Source organism: Bos grunniens, chromosome 7 (assembly GCF_055505025.1).
Source record: "Bos grunniens cultivar Pamir isolate PY7600 chromosome 7, Bosgru_T2T1.0, whole genome shotgun sequence".
NCBI lineage: Eukaryota > Metazoa > Chordata > Mammalia > Artiodactyla > Bovidae > Bos > Bos grunniens.
The window spans coordinates 93,482,226-93,496,530 of record NC_141171.1 but is presented as its reverse complement, the minus strand read 5'-3'; the positions used below and the strand labels follow the sequence as shown (position 1 = coordinate 93,496,530).

At 37.1% G+C, this 14,305-nt stretch overlaps 1 protein-coding gene across 22 annotated transcripts in view; it reads left to right on the top strand.

Annotated features, from left to right (window-relative positions):
- Positions 1 to 14,305, top strand: part of ARB2A (ARB2 cotranscriptional regulator A) — a 419,837-nt gene that overhangs the window by 13,905 nt on the left and 391,627 nt on the right. For 3 of the 22 annotated variants that reach the window (XM_086413083.1, XM_086413079.1, XM_086413090.1), the window contains exon 2: positions 2,783 to 2,838. The exons of the other annotated variants lie outside the window; for them this stretch is intronic. The gene's annotated coding sequence lies outside the window, so the exon portion shown is untranslated. The remainder of the gene's footprint in view (positions 1 to 2,782; positions 2,839 to 14,305) is intronic. 22 annotated transcript variants of the gene reach the window in all.

Here is a 14,305-nt window from a genome sequence, read left to right as displayed (position 1 = left end):
GAGATTTCCCATATACCTCCTGCCTCTTGGACTCACATAGCCTTCCCGGCTATAAAATTCTGCATCAAGAGTGGTGCTACATTTGTTACAGTCAGTTAACCTGTTGCTGTTGTTATTGGTCAGTCGCTAAGTGGTGTCTGACTCTTTGTGACTCCATGGACTGCAGCACACCAGGCTCCTCTGTCCTCCATGATCCCTTGGAGTTTGCTTATAATCGTGTCCGTTGGGTCAGTGATGCTATCTAACCGTCTCATCCTCTCCTGCCCCCTCCCCTTGGCTTTCAGTCTTTCCTAGCTCAAGGTCTTTTGCAATGAAATGGCTCTTTGCATCAGATGGCCAAAGTCTTGGAGCTTCAGCTTCAGTCCTTCTATGAATATTCAGGGTTGATTTCCTTTAGGATTCATTGGTTTGCTCTCCTTGCAGTCCAAAGGACTCTCAAGATTCTCCAGCAGCACATCTCAAAAGCATTAGTTCTTTGGCACTCAGCCTTCTTTATGATCCAACTCTTTCATCTGTACATGACAACTGGAAAAACCATAGTTTTAGCTATGTGGACTTTGGTCGGCAAAGTGATATCCCTGCTTTTTAATATGCTGTCTAGATTTGTTTTAACTTTGCTTCCAAGTTATCCTACACTGACACATCATTATCACCTGAAGTCTGTAGTTTACATTAGAGTTCTCTCTTGGTGTTGTATATTCAGTGGGTTTGGACAAATCTATATGGTATGTGTCTACCATCAGAGTATCATTCAGAGTAGTTTCACCACCCTAAAAAATCCTCTTTATTATGCCTATCCACTCCTCCTTCCTCCCTAACCCCTGGCAACCACTAGTCTTTTTAGTTTCCATAGTTTTGCCCTTTCCAGAATATCATAGAGCTGAAATTGTATATAGTATGCAGGCCTTTGCACGTTGGCTTCTTTTACTTAGTAATATAACTTTTTAAGTTTCCTCCCTGTCTTTTCATGGCTTGATACTGTTTGTTTGTTTGTTTGTTTTTCTAAGTGTTGCCAAGTAATATTCTTTTGTATGAATGTACTACAATTGATTTATTCATTCACCTACTGAAGGACACTTTTGTTCTTTCTGAGTTTGGCAATAATGACTAAAACTGCTGTTGATATCTGTATGCAGATGTTTGTGTGGACATAATTTTTCAACTAGTTTGGCTAAATACCAAGGAGCATGATCGTGGGTTGTATGGTGAGAATATATTTAATTTTGTAAGAAACTGTCAAATTGTCTTCCAGTGTAGCTGTATCATTTTGCATTCTGGCCAACAACGAAAGCAAGTTCTTGTTGCTGTATATCCTTGTCAGCATTTGGTGTCATCAGTGTTAAGGATTTTAGCCATCCTAATATATGTGCAGTGGTATCTCATTGTTGTTTTAATTTGCAATTCCCTAATGATATATGATGTTAAACATCTTTTTGTAAGCTTATTTTCCACCTGTAATCTTCTTTAGTCAGGATGTACTCATCAGGTCTCTTGCCCATTTTTTAATTGGGTTGATTTCTTATTGTTGAACTTTAAAAGTTCTTCATCAGTTCAGTTCAGTTCAGCCATTCAGTTGTGTCAGACTCTTTGCGAGCCCATGGACTGTAGCACGCCAGGCCTCCCGGTCCATCACCAACTCCTGGAGCTTACTCTAACTCATATCCTTCGAGTCGGTGATGCCATCCAACCATGTCATCCTCTGTCGTTCCCTTTTCTTCCCACCTTCAATCTTACCCAGCATCAGGGTCTTTGCAGATGAGTCAGTTCTTTGCATCAGGTGGCCAAAGTATTGGAGTTTCAGCTTCACCATCAACCCTTCCAGTGAATATTTAGGACTGATATCCTTTCAGATGGACTGGTTGGATCTCCTTGCAGTCCAAGGGACTCTCAAGAGTCTTCTCCAACGCCACAGCTCAAAAGCATCAATTCTTAATATATTTTGAGTAAGAAACCTTTATTTGATATGTCTTTTGAAAATATTTTCTCAGTCTATGACTTATCTTTTCATTTCCTTGACAGTATCTTTTGCAGTGCAAGGTGTGGCTTCTTTTCGTTTAACATTCCTTTTATTAATATATTGCTTGCTTCTCACATTTTAGTATAAGCAGCAAGAACCAGGTGGCACATTCAGCACTCTAGGTAGAAATCTCCTTGTTAGATCAACCACTTCATTAGGTACATTTTCTACTTTCCATATAATTCTGTGGAACACTAAAATTGCCACCACTACATAACAGCCCCCTTCTCGAGTTCCTAGTAACACTTTGCTTTCTTGCAGGTCCTCACGCACAGCCTTATCAAGGACCACGGGGCTTCTATTAACAGAGTCTTCAGTGGGATGGGGGCTGTAGGCTTTCTCTAACACTTTTTTCAGACCCCCCTCTGTCTGATTCCAAAGCCATTCTCAGATTTAAGGTTTTTGGTATGACAGTATTCCACTTGCAGGTACCAAAATTGATATCTGTGGTTGCCCTAAAATAAGTAGTTGCTGTACTGAGACTTCTGTAAGACAAATCACGTGGTTGACTGAATTACAGCACAATTTGAATTTGCAATCCTAAAGGAAGGATTGGACCTCGATCATCATGGTGGGTATATAAACGCATATGCTGAAGAAGTTGGGCACCTCAGATCTCTAATTCTGCTGAGCCTCCTTTGCCAGTAGAAGTAGCCCTTCCATGCCTTCCCAGGAGGTCTGTCTCCCCTGGCCTGAAGAACCTGTCAGTGGCCTCCCCTGAGCGGCCCACAGTGGATCGCTGATCTTCCTCTTTTCCTATTCCAGCCATCTTCCACTTCTTCTAGACCTATGACCGGACGAGTCCAAACAGACCCCAGAGGGTGAGATAAAAAGATGAAACCACAAAGATGCGTGTGATGTTTTTCAGTTTGTATATATAGAAACTGGAGAATCGTGTGTGGGAATAGGTTCTAAGAATGTGGAATCAGGTTAAAGGAAAATACAGTCGGAAAGAAGCAGTGATGCTCCTCGTTCCTTTGAAACATTCTGCGTACTGTTTCCGCGCTTGTAGTTTGATTAGTTAATGGCCTCTCTCACTAGACCAAGCTGTTCAGTTGCTAGGACCATTTATTTTTGTAACAGCATGAGAAGCAGCAAACATTATATGCCAGGTATTGTTCTGAGAACCTAACACACATTAGTTCATTTGATCCCCACAGCTATCCTTTAAGTAGGTACTAATATAAAGTGCAGTTTTTAGACGTGGAAACAAGGTTACTGGATTGAGGGTCCTCAAGACTGCCCTTAGGTTTGACGATTTGCTGGCAGAACTCCCAGAACTCAGAAGCGCTATTAAATTCACAGTTGCAGTTTATTACAGTGAAAGGGTACAGATTAAAAACAGCAAACAGAAAAACCACGTAGGGCCGAGTCCAGGAGACACTAGGTACTAGCTTCCGCTTGTCCTCTCTGAACAATTGTACAGAAAGTGTCTTGTTCTTCCATCGACAGTATGTGACAAGTGCAAAGTGTTAGCAACCAAGGAAGCTCCCCTGAACCTTAGAGTCCAGAGTGTTTTTTGAGTGTCAGTCACATAGACACTGGGGGCTTCCCTGGTGGCTCAGTGGTAAAGAATCTGCCTGCCAATGCAGGAGATGAGGGTTTGATCCCTGGGCCGGGAAGATCCCCCCTGAGAGGAAAATGGCAAGCCACTCCAGGATTCGTATTTAGAGAATACCGTGGACAGATGAGCCAGGCAGACTATCGTCCAGGGGGTTGCAAAAGAGTCAGACATGATTTAGCGGCTAAATAGCAACAACAACAACATATGCAAGGAGTGGCCCCATGACTAACTCAGTGACCAGCCCCCACAGAGATCAATCTGATACAGCATGCTGCAGGATCCAGGGAATAAAAGCGTGCATTCACCATAAATCATGTGGTTAGTATAAACTGCATGGCATGGCCCGAGGCCTCAGGCGTACGAGGATACTATTATCAGGCGTGGTATTCCAAGGGCTTATAGGCATCTCACAGAAGCCAGTCAAGGCTAAGTTCTTTCTTTAGAATGCACAGGTTTTGGACATCTCAAGCCTGCCGAGTTAACTGCACACCAGAGGTTAAGTACCTTGGCCTAGGTATTATGTAGAAGAAATGGTAGAGTTAAATTTTAAGTACAGGCATTCTGGCTCCAGTGTTCCATGACCGTATGTTCTACTGCCTTTTGGTATAGCTTCTGTCAAATACAGAATCTGGTATGTTTGAGGCAGTGAATAAATTTTTATTAAGTGAATGTGGAGAAGGGAATGGCAAGCCACTCCAGTATTCTCGCCTGGAGAATCCCATGGACAGAGGAGTCTGGTGGGCTGCAGTGTATGGGGTCTCAAAGAATCGGATACAACTGAGCGACTAATGCACATTAAAGTGAGTGAATGGAAGAATGGTAGGGAACTGTAGGCTGGGCCTGCTGATTCAGCAAAGGTTATTAGTTTTAATGCTTTTTCGTGGAATACCACATGTCTCTATCTACTCCACAGCTCTCCAGAATCTATGTAAGTTATTAGACATTCATTGAAGATCAGCTTAAGTTTCTTTTTGGCTGTCTTCTGCTGTGTAAATATTGCTCAGTTGACTTGAGTAGTAGGATTAGAAGTCTAATTATTTCTAATGTATTAAGAAAGTATATGACTGCTTGAAATTTCAATAATTAGAGCTATTTTTCTGGCTTACAGTGTTATGCATTCCTTAATAGCTGTTGCAATTATAGCTAAAGCTAAATACTTGTGATATTTAGGTTATTTTTCTATTTGTGTGTATTTGCTAATTTCTGTTGGAATAAATAACAAGATTTGGCTGAAATGTAACAAAATAATCACTCCTCAAGTAATAGTTAATAAATTTGTTATATTATTTTCTACCCAGCAGGGTATATATATCATTCTCCATGGAATGAGTACTACCATAACATGTAAAGCATTTAGGGAAATAGAATAAATCATGCCAATTACCATTTAGTTTTACATTTAAAAAATCTCCTCACTTTTATCTGTTGTAATCTTATTAAGTTATAATTGAAGTTCAATAAATGGTACATATTTAAAGTATATAATTTGATGTTGTTTTAGCATATATCCTTGAAATTCTCATCACAGTCAAGATAAGGAATATTTCCATCATCTCCAAATGTTTTCTCCTGTCATTTTCTGTTGGTCATTTGTATGTCTTTTCTCAAGAGATAGCTATTTAAATCTTTTGCCTGCTTTTAAGTTTGATTATCTTATTATTGACTTGTAAAAGTTTTTTTTTTTCCTTCTGTCATCTAAGTATTTCCTCCAGTCTGTGGCTTCTTTTTCATTTTCTTAATGTTATTTTTTGAAGAGCAAACATTTTTAATTTTAATGAGGCACAGATTATCAATTTTTTCCTTTTATAACTTGTGGGGTTTTTTGGTTGTTTTCAGACTGAGAAAACTTTGCCTACTCTAAGATTCCAAAGATTTTCTCTTGTATTTTCTTCTAAATTTTTATAACTTTAGGTGTTATATTCTTGTCTGTGCTCTATGATCTATGTTGAATACGTTTTTATATATGATGTGAAGTAAGAGTTGATTTTTATCTTTTTGCAAACAGATAATTCAGTTGAATCAATGCCATCTTGATCTCTCCCCGTAGCCGTGTATGTTGGCTTAAGCGTCGTGTGTAGGGCAGGCTGGTTACCCGTGTGTCCAGAGTTCACTTGGTAACAAACTTATGAACAAATGTAATCAGAGATTACATTTTATTTGTCTTATCTGCACTAACTTCTCTCAATTTATTTAATGATAAAAGTGGGTATTCATAAATTAGGTCTTCCCAGGTGGCTCAGTGGTAAGAAGAATCTGCCTGCCAGTGCTGGAGATGCCGGAGACGTGGGTTTGATCCCTGGATCCGGAAGATCCCCCGGAGGAAGAAATGGCAAACCACTCCAGTATTCTTGCCTGAAAATTTCCATGGACAAGGGAGCCTGGTGGATTACAGTCCATGGGATCAGAAAAGAGCTGGACATGACTGAGCACATGAGAGTGATTCATAAGTTGAACAAAGCCTGTCAATACTGCATTTTGTGTACCATGTACATATTTAAGTTTCTTAATTCACTTAGTAGTAAAGTGGACATTTTTACTTTGTTAATGGTCTGAGGGGGAAAGAATTCAGTTTTTCAACATTTTTGATTTTGCACTCATTACCCATCGCTTTTGCAGCCATAACTCTTCTTTAGCCTGATAATTTGCCTTCTCTCAGGGAAGACACTCTTCTGGCTTACAAAACTTGGGGTTAGGTTATGTTCCCCTCTTTTGACACTGTATATGATTTGATAAATAACTGCCCACGTGATAGTCATAATAGTTATAAAGCATTAAAATTCAGTGGTGAATTAAGATGTGGATAGGGTAGATAACGTGGTATTTGATTTGTTTTGTTCATTAATCTGTTATTCAGTGAACTTTGGAAGGCAGATTGCTGAGAAGAGGTCGAGGGTTTTAGCCTAACCTGTAGTTGTTTGCACTTGGTTCTCCACTCCTGAAACTGACCTTTCTTATTTTTTAGTGAGAAATGCTTGGAAAGTAGAAGTAACACCATCCTCATTTCTCCCTACATTTTAGTCCATGCTTTTTCTACTGTCTTCTGTTTACCTGGCATTGCATTTCAAGTGGTTGGAATGGAAAGTCAGTTTTGAAAATGTCAGAATTTATATACTGTTTATGTGGTTTGAAATCTTGTGGTTCCATTTATGAGCTAGCTTGCCTGTGTCTGTCACATGTGTATAATCTGTAAATAAAACAGCTGGGATTGTTTACATATTGACTTTAAGGTGCAAATTACAGTGATATTTAAGGGAGAATGCCTTTTCTTTCTTCTGTTGTTGCCGTCTTCATTGAGAAATTTCCCATTTGACTAGTCTTGTACTTTCTTTGGTCTGTCTGACTTTTAAAAGATCGTATATCCTTCACATTTTCCATGCAGATGTTCCATGCAGCCCTGATGTTTACTGGTCTTCTTATCAATTCAGAATATTCTGAAATCTAAAATTAATTTGACACTTAGAAAAAGATAGAAAGTTCTGTCTTTGCTTCAAACCTATGCTGCATATTTGAACCTAGCTTTACCAAATCCCTAAACTATTGTATTAGGCACTGACCCAACTGATTATGAAGTGACTGTTTTTCCTTATGGCTATTATTTTTAGTGTGCATTGCTTCCGTTTCAGTCAAGATCTGAATATATATATATATATATATATATATATATATATGTAATGTAAACTGTATGTTTCTGTGTCTTTTGTTCCAACTGTTTATTAGTTCTTCCTGAATAAGACCTTGACTATATATCATCTAAATCCTACCATATCCTATAGTAGTATCAATATTTTTTATTTAAGTAATTTATTTAGATTAGCTAATAGCTTTCATTTTAAAGAATGTCATTCGGTGTTAGTTGTTTAATAAAATTGTGTATACAGTTTCAAAAATAAAGTAAGGACTTACTTATTTAATTTTTGGCAACACTGCCCAGCTTGTGGAATCTTGGTTCACCAACCAGGACTGAATCATGCCCTTGGCAGTGAAAGCGCGGAATCCTAACCCTTGGACCACCAGGAGTTCCCAGAGACTCTTTTTCATTAATTCTCTTTCTTCTCTTTATTCCTTGGAAATATTGTTTGTGTTGGTAGGCTTCGATCATTTTATAAACAAGCCCTGTTCAAGTCAATATTTATGAGCCCATAATACATGAGATGTCAGTATGAGTAAGATAGCCCCTATCTTCTGAGAGGTAATATGGCCTGTATACAACTTGACCATAATATAAAATTGTTGTTTAGTGACTTAAGTCATGTCCGATTCTTTTGCAACCCCATGGACTATAGCCCACCAAGCCCCTTCAGTCCATGGGATTTCTGAGGTAAGAATACTAGAGTGGGTTGCCATTTCCTTCTCCAGGGGATCTTCCTGACCTGGGGATCAAACCTGCGTCTCCTGCTTTGGCAGGCGGATTCTTTACCTCTGAGTCACGTGGAAAGCCCCTAATATGCAATACAAAGAGCTAAAATACCTGACGTACTTAAGGAGCACACTCTTTGAGGAGAATATTTCCAGAATAGTAATTAGTGAATGAGAAATGTTTCAGAGTGGAAATGTTTTATGTCTTAAGTTTAAACTTCATTTTTTTAAATTAGTAAATTTTCTTATGAAAACATGGAAAAAATCTTTAGCAAAATTGAGTTACACATTTAATTAAGATTACTATAAAAATAAGAAAATACTTTTCTTTAGAGCGTCTTGGACTGTAATCATAAAATGTATTTCTCTCAGAGCTCAGCTACTTTTTGTTTTTCTCTAAATGTTGACCCTATAGGAAATTGCAACACAATTTTCAAAGCTTTGATCACTTATGCCTGTTTTAGGTAATTCAGCCTTGAAGTATGATGCATATATTCACCTGCAGAATTACAGATCCGTTGGTTACCTTACTTATTAAGATGTATTACTGCCTGAGACTTGTTTTCAATTTCTGCAAAACATTTTAGGAAGGTTGTTTTTTCCTATACATTCCATAATTACAAAACTTTTGCTTTTGGTTTATTGTTGGCAAGTGAATATATTTAGCATTTTCCAATTACTATTTTCTACTCGTTTTTTAAAGACATATGGATATTAGCTAGATCTAAAATTTTAAATATATAAATGAAGGACTAAGTACTTCATAAAATTTAAAAAATTAAAACTATACTGCAGAGGTCCTGAAATAGTGAATTTCCATGTAAATTGAAAATATAAATAAACTTTTGGCATAAGTGTCTGAATTATACTCTTTTCATATTTGTTGTTAACTGATTTATTATTTGAAACCATTTTTTTTAATTCACATGTTCCATATTCAATAAAATATCTTGTCAGAAGAAGAATTTCTATGTTCCTCAGAGTTTATATTTCTTTTCTTGATTTTTCTTCTGAATGCTTCTTATTCAGAACTGACAGTTTTGCTGGCTCATTGATTAAATCACAGTAGGATTCTTCAGTTTAAGAAGTCTAATCCAAAATGTTGATTGTGAAACAAATCATTTTAAAAAGAGAAGAGAAGTTAGGTTTGCAGTTTTTCAGGATTTTTCCCAAGCCTAGTGTCTATTGTTTAGTATATGACCATTATTAAAATAGTGGCTGAAATTGTGAAAAAGCCCACTTCCATACCCTTCCAGTTCTATGATTTTGTGTTTTGAATCTTGATTTAAAATTCTCTTAAATAATATTGTTGGACTTGGTAGTTTTTAAAGGGTCAGCCCTAGAAGCTTGCAGCTTACTTTGGGATCCTTGTAATATATATGTGTATTTGTGTATGTGTATGTGTTAAAACAGGTTTGTGTGAACAAATACTAAAATATTTGAATATTTTCATTAACAGCAAAACCAAACCCATTAGCCACATGAAGAGCAATGGCACGAGTTTACAGAAGCGCTGCCAACTTATGAATTGTTGGATTTCTTGTGGTTACCTGGGGCTTAATATTAAAATTTGTGGATAATATTTCAAATGAACACAATGCAGGCTTATTTAAAATCAAGGATAGGCCTTTAAATATATACTTAGGCTAAGCATTGGTGCTAATTCTTTGTTAGTCCAGGCAGCTTTATAATTTTCTTGCTGCTAATTTGTGTACCAATAAAGGATGGTTGAATCAACATCTGTTTTTCAGTGAAAGGAAGTTTAACTCTCAAGCAGAAAAAGCAGTATTTTCAGCATTTGTCATTTAAACAAATAGAAATGAGTTTAACAAAATGTTATTTTCAGTCAAAGCACCAGATAAAATGCTTTATTCTTGTTTTATTCTCATTCTAACATCAAGTCCTCCCTCCAGTGGCTGCTGTTACAACATTTTCCTCTTTTACCTTATTTTAAAAAAAAGGCAGGGAAAATTAGGATTTTTTTTTTTCTCAGAATTAAAGCCTATTTTTGTGTCATGTTGAAAGACGTGCAGATGATCCCTCTGTGGAAAACAGTGTTTTGTGACTAGATGAGCCTGTCTTTTGATAGTCAAGGGGACAGACAGAAATTCATTCTGAAATGAAATCTTCAATTCAGTTCAGTTGCTCAGTCACGTCTGACTCCCGGTGACCCCGTGGACTGCAGCACGTCAGGCCTCCCTGTCCGTCACCAACTCCTGGAGTTCACTCAAACTCATGTCCATCGGGTCGGTGCTGCCATCCAGCCATCTCATCCTCTGTCGCCCCCTTCTCCTCCCGCCTTCAATCTTTCCCAGCATCAGGGTCTTTTCAAGTGAGTCAGCTCTCAGGTGGCCAAAGTATTAGAGTTTCAGCTTCAGCGTCAGTCCTTCCAATGAACACCCAGGACTGATCTCCTTTAGGATGGACTGGTTGGATCTCCTTGCAGTCCAGGGGACTCTCAACAGTCTTCTCCAACACCACAGTTCTAAAGCATCAGTTCTTCAGCCCTCAGCTTTCTTTATAAGTCCAGTTCTCACATACATACATGACTCCTGGAAAAACCATAGCTTTGACTAGATGGACATCTTAGTCCTCATCTTTTATTTTCAAGTTGCTTATAACTGCCCCTGTGCCAGCATTTAAAAAATTTAATTGCTTGTATATCTTCAAAGGCAGATTTTACTTGTTGTACTTACTAGTGGCAAATACCAAGGAAAGACCAAAACCGTAAGTAGTAGTTTATGCGCATAGTTGTATTCTCAAATATTATAAGGTTTTGGGATGTTATTTTTAATACAGGCTTTAAACATTTGCAGTTTTATCTTTTTAAATAGCTGGTGCAAATGCTTTTGAGAAAATCAATTTTTATTCAAAATATTAGTTCCATTTCAAAACAGGCAAGGAATCAATTGGGTTTTAGTATTATGATTTTTTTTTTTGATATATAGCTTCTCTGAGATTTACTCAATACTTGATTATCCTTTCCCTTATAATTGCTTCTTAGGTTTACTCACCAAGTAGAACCCCCAAATTTCTGACTAACTAGATAGGACTGGACTCCTAACTTTATGCTTAAGAAAAATACCCCCAAAGAACAACTTATTGAAGGCAGTACTACTAAAATTAGTTATTACTTTTCTTTCAGTGTTTTCTTTATCATTTATTTAAACATATATTGTTGACAAATAAAAAACACACAAGCCCAAGTTGTATATCGTCTTTGTAGTGTATAGTCTGCATACACTATCAACAGTTTACATCCACTCATGTGTTTCTCCCCATTTCATTCTCCTACCACCTTCCCAGTGGTAATCCAGGTTCTGAATTTTGTGCTTTTCTCTTAATTTTTCCTAAGTTTTATCACTGGAATTGTGATACCTATAAATTGTTTTAGTTAAGTTTGTTTTTGAACTCAATATACATGGTATTATAAGTTTTCTGATTTTTGGTTGTTTAGTCCGTACTGTTTTAGAGAACACTCTTGTGAGTGCCTTGGACTGCAAGGAGATCAAACCAGTCAATCTTAAAGGAGATCAACCCTGAACATTCATTGGAAGGCTTGTTACTAAGGCTGAATCTCCAATCCTTTGGTCACCTGATATGAAGAGCCAACTATCGTTGAAAGAGAACCTGATGCTGAGAAAGATCAAAGCCAAGAGGAGAATAGGGCAGCGGAGGGTGAGATGGTTAGATATTAAAAGCATCACTGACTCAATGGACATGAATTTGAGCAAATTCTGAGAGATAGTGGAGGACAGAAAAGCCTGGCATGCTATGGTCCATGGAGTCACAAACAGCTGGACATGACTTACAACAACAATAATTTTTGGAACATTCGTTTGTGTTTTTTAGTGTGGTTGTGGCTCATTCACTTTCACTGCTTTATACTCTTCATTCTGTTAATATACTGCAGTGTATCTTCCTTGCTTTAATTGGAGAACAGTCTTTTCCAGATGTGGTAACCAGTTTCTAAGATGGCCCCCAGTGATCCTTGTTTCTTGATATTTATATCTTTATGCAGACCTTTCCTATATTGAATAGGATTGTCCTCTGTGCAGTAGACTATTGAGGAAGTGATGGTGAGAATTTTGCAACTTTCTCCTTGATTTCCTAGTTCTATCTCTGTGAATAAAACCAGAAATCATGGCTTGGTGATATTCAAGCAGTCCCGGGAAGAAGTTCACGTGAGGAGATACTGAGGCATCTAGCATCAACCCAGTACCAGTAATTTATCTGTGTGTGTGATTTACCTTTAGCCTCAGTCAGACCTTCAGATGGTTATGGACTTGTTAGTTTATCTCGACTGCAACCTCAGGAATCTGAGCCAGAACCTCCCAAATGAGCTGCTTCCGAATTTCTGACCGGTAGAAATCACTTGAGATTATAAATGTTTGTTGTTTTTGGCAGCTGCATTTTGAGGTAATTTGTCTTGCATCTACAGATAATGTAGAAACTAGCTTTTTTGATTATATGAACATTTCTTGAACATTTTTATACCTTCTGTTACACATATACAAAACCAAGTAGTGGAACAAGATGTGTAATTACTGAGCTGAAGATGATCAGAATGCTTAACCTGGGTATCTTATGCCAATTTTTAAAAAAGTGGTTATGTTAAGATATATTTTGGTCAGCCCTATGAATAAAAGTCTCCATTATACCTAATTCTTTTTTTAACTTTGGGCATCCCAGGGTTGGGAAGATCCCGTGGAGGAGGACATGGCAACCCACTCTAGTATTCTTGTTTGGAGAATCCCAATGGACAGAGGAGCCTGGTGGGCTACAGTCCATGGAGTCACAAAGAGTTGGGCACGACTGAGCGACTGAGCACAGCACTTAGTGTGCGCTTGTCACTTCCTAAGTGTGGCACATTGTCACTTCGTAATATTTTCTAGTTTAGTGAGTGTAAAATAATATCTTTTTTGTAAATATCTATTAATAAATTGTGTTTCTTGGGACTTCCCTGGCAGTTCATTGGTTAAGACTGTGCTCATCATCTTCAGGGAGCATGGGTTTCATCCCTGGTTGGGGAACTAAGATCCCGTGTGCTGCCCAGTGCAGCCAAAATGAAATAATAAAAAACAAACTCAGTCTTTGTTTAAAAAAAAAAAAATTGTATTTCCCGTCCCAGGATCAAAACAGTAGTCTCCCATATTTTCCCCTAAAAAATTTAAAGTTTTTTGCATTTATACCCTTAATCCATTATCTATCTTTGAAACGGATATCTAATTTCATTTTTTACAATGTGGCTGACCAGTTCCAATTATTGAAAGGTTCATCCTTTGCCTAGTGATATGTCAGGGTCATCTGTGTCACATGATTTGTTATGTGGCTCTGCTTTGGAGTTTTATTCTGTTGGTCAGCTTGTCTCTTCTAGTACTAACGATACACTGTCTTAATTACTGTGATACCTGGTAAGGCAAGTCTTCTGTCATCTTCTGTGATACTGTCACAGTATTGAGCCCTTCTTACATGAATATGGCATGTTTCTTCATGTATTTCAGTCTTCTTTATTGTCTGTTAGTAAGATTTTATCATTTTCTGCACATCATTTTAACATACCTTTTGTTAGATCTATTCTTACTATGTAATTTATTTTTTGCTCTCCAAAATGTCTTTAAAAAAGCAACCATACTTTATAAGTGATTGTTGCTGGTATTTATAAATATACTTTACTTCAAAATATAAATAGTTTTAGTCATCTTGCCAAATTCTCTTTTTATCCCTGATAATGTAGAGATTCTTCATATATTTTTTATATTTTTGAAGATCTTTTTTCTTGATTTTGTTTGTTGTTATCTAAAAGATAATCATATTATCTGCAAATAATGGTAGCTTTGTTTTCCTATTTTTAATCCTTATATATTTTAATTTTTTTTTTTTTATGTTTCCTTATACTGGCTAGAAACTTCAGAAAACTTTGACTAGAAGTGATAAAAGCAAACTGGTAATGTTGGACATTCTTGGTAACTGACTTTAAAGAGAATGTTTTTAGTAATTTACCATGGACAGTAATTTTACTGTAATTTTTTTGAACCTCTCTATCACGTTAAGAGCATTCCTTTTTATTCCTGGTTTGCTGTGACTTCTTTTCCAAAAATGAGTATTGAATTTTACCAAATACTTTTCTGCAGATTTTGAAGTTATTATGATTTTTCTTCCTCTATGTTAATTTAGTGAGTAACATTTGTAGATACTGTAATGTTTTGTAATGTCTTGAGTTTGATCTCAGTAGGAGGGTCCTTCAGGGAACTTAGCTATTATGTTGGAAGGAAAATCTAGTAAAATTCTTGACTCTCATGATCATAGGAAGGGTTTCTACCACTTTGTGCTTCTGTAGACAATAGTAGTGAAAGCTGTCTGGCATA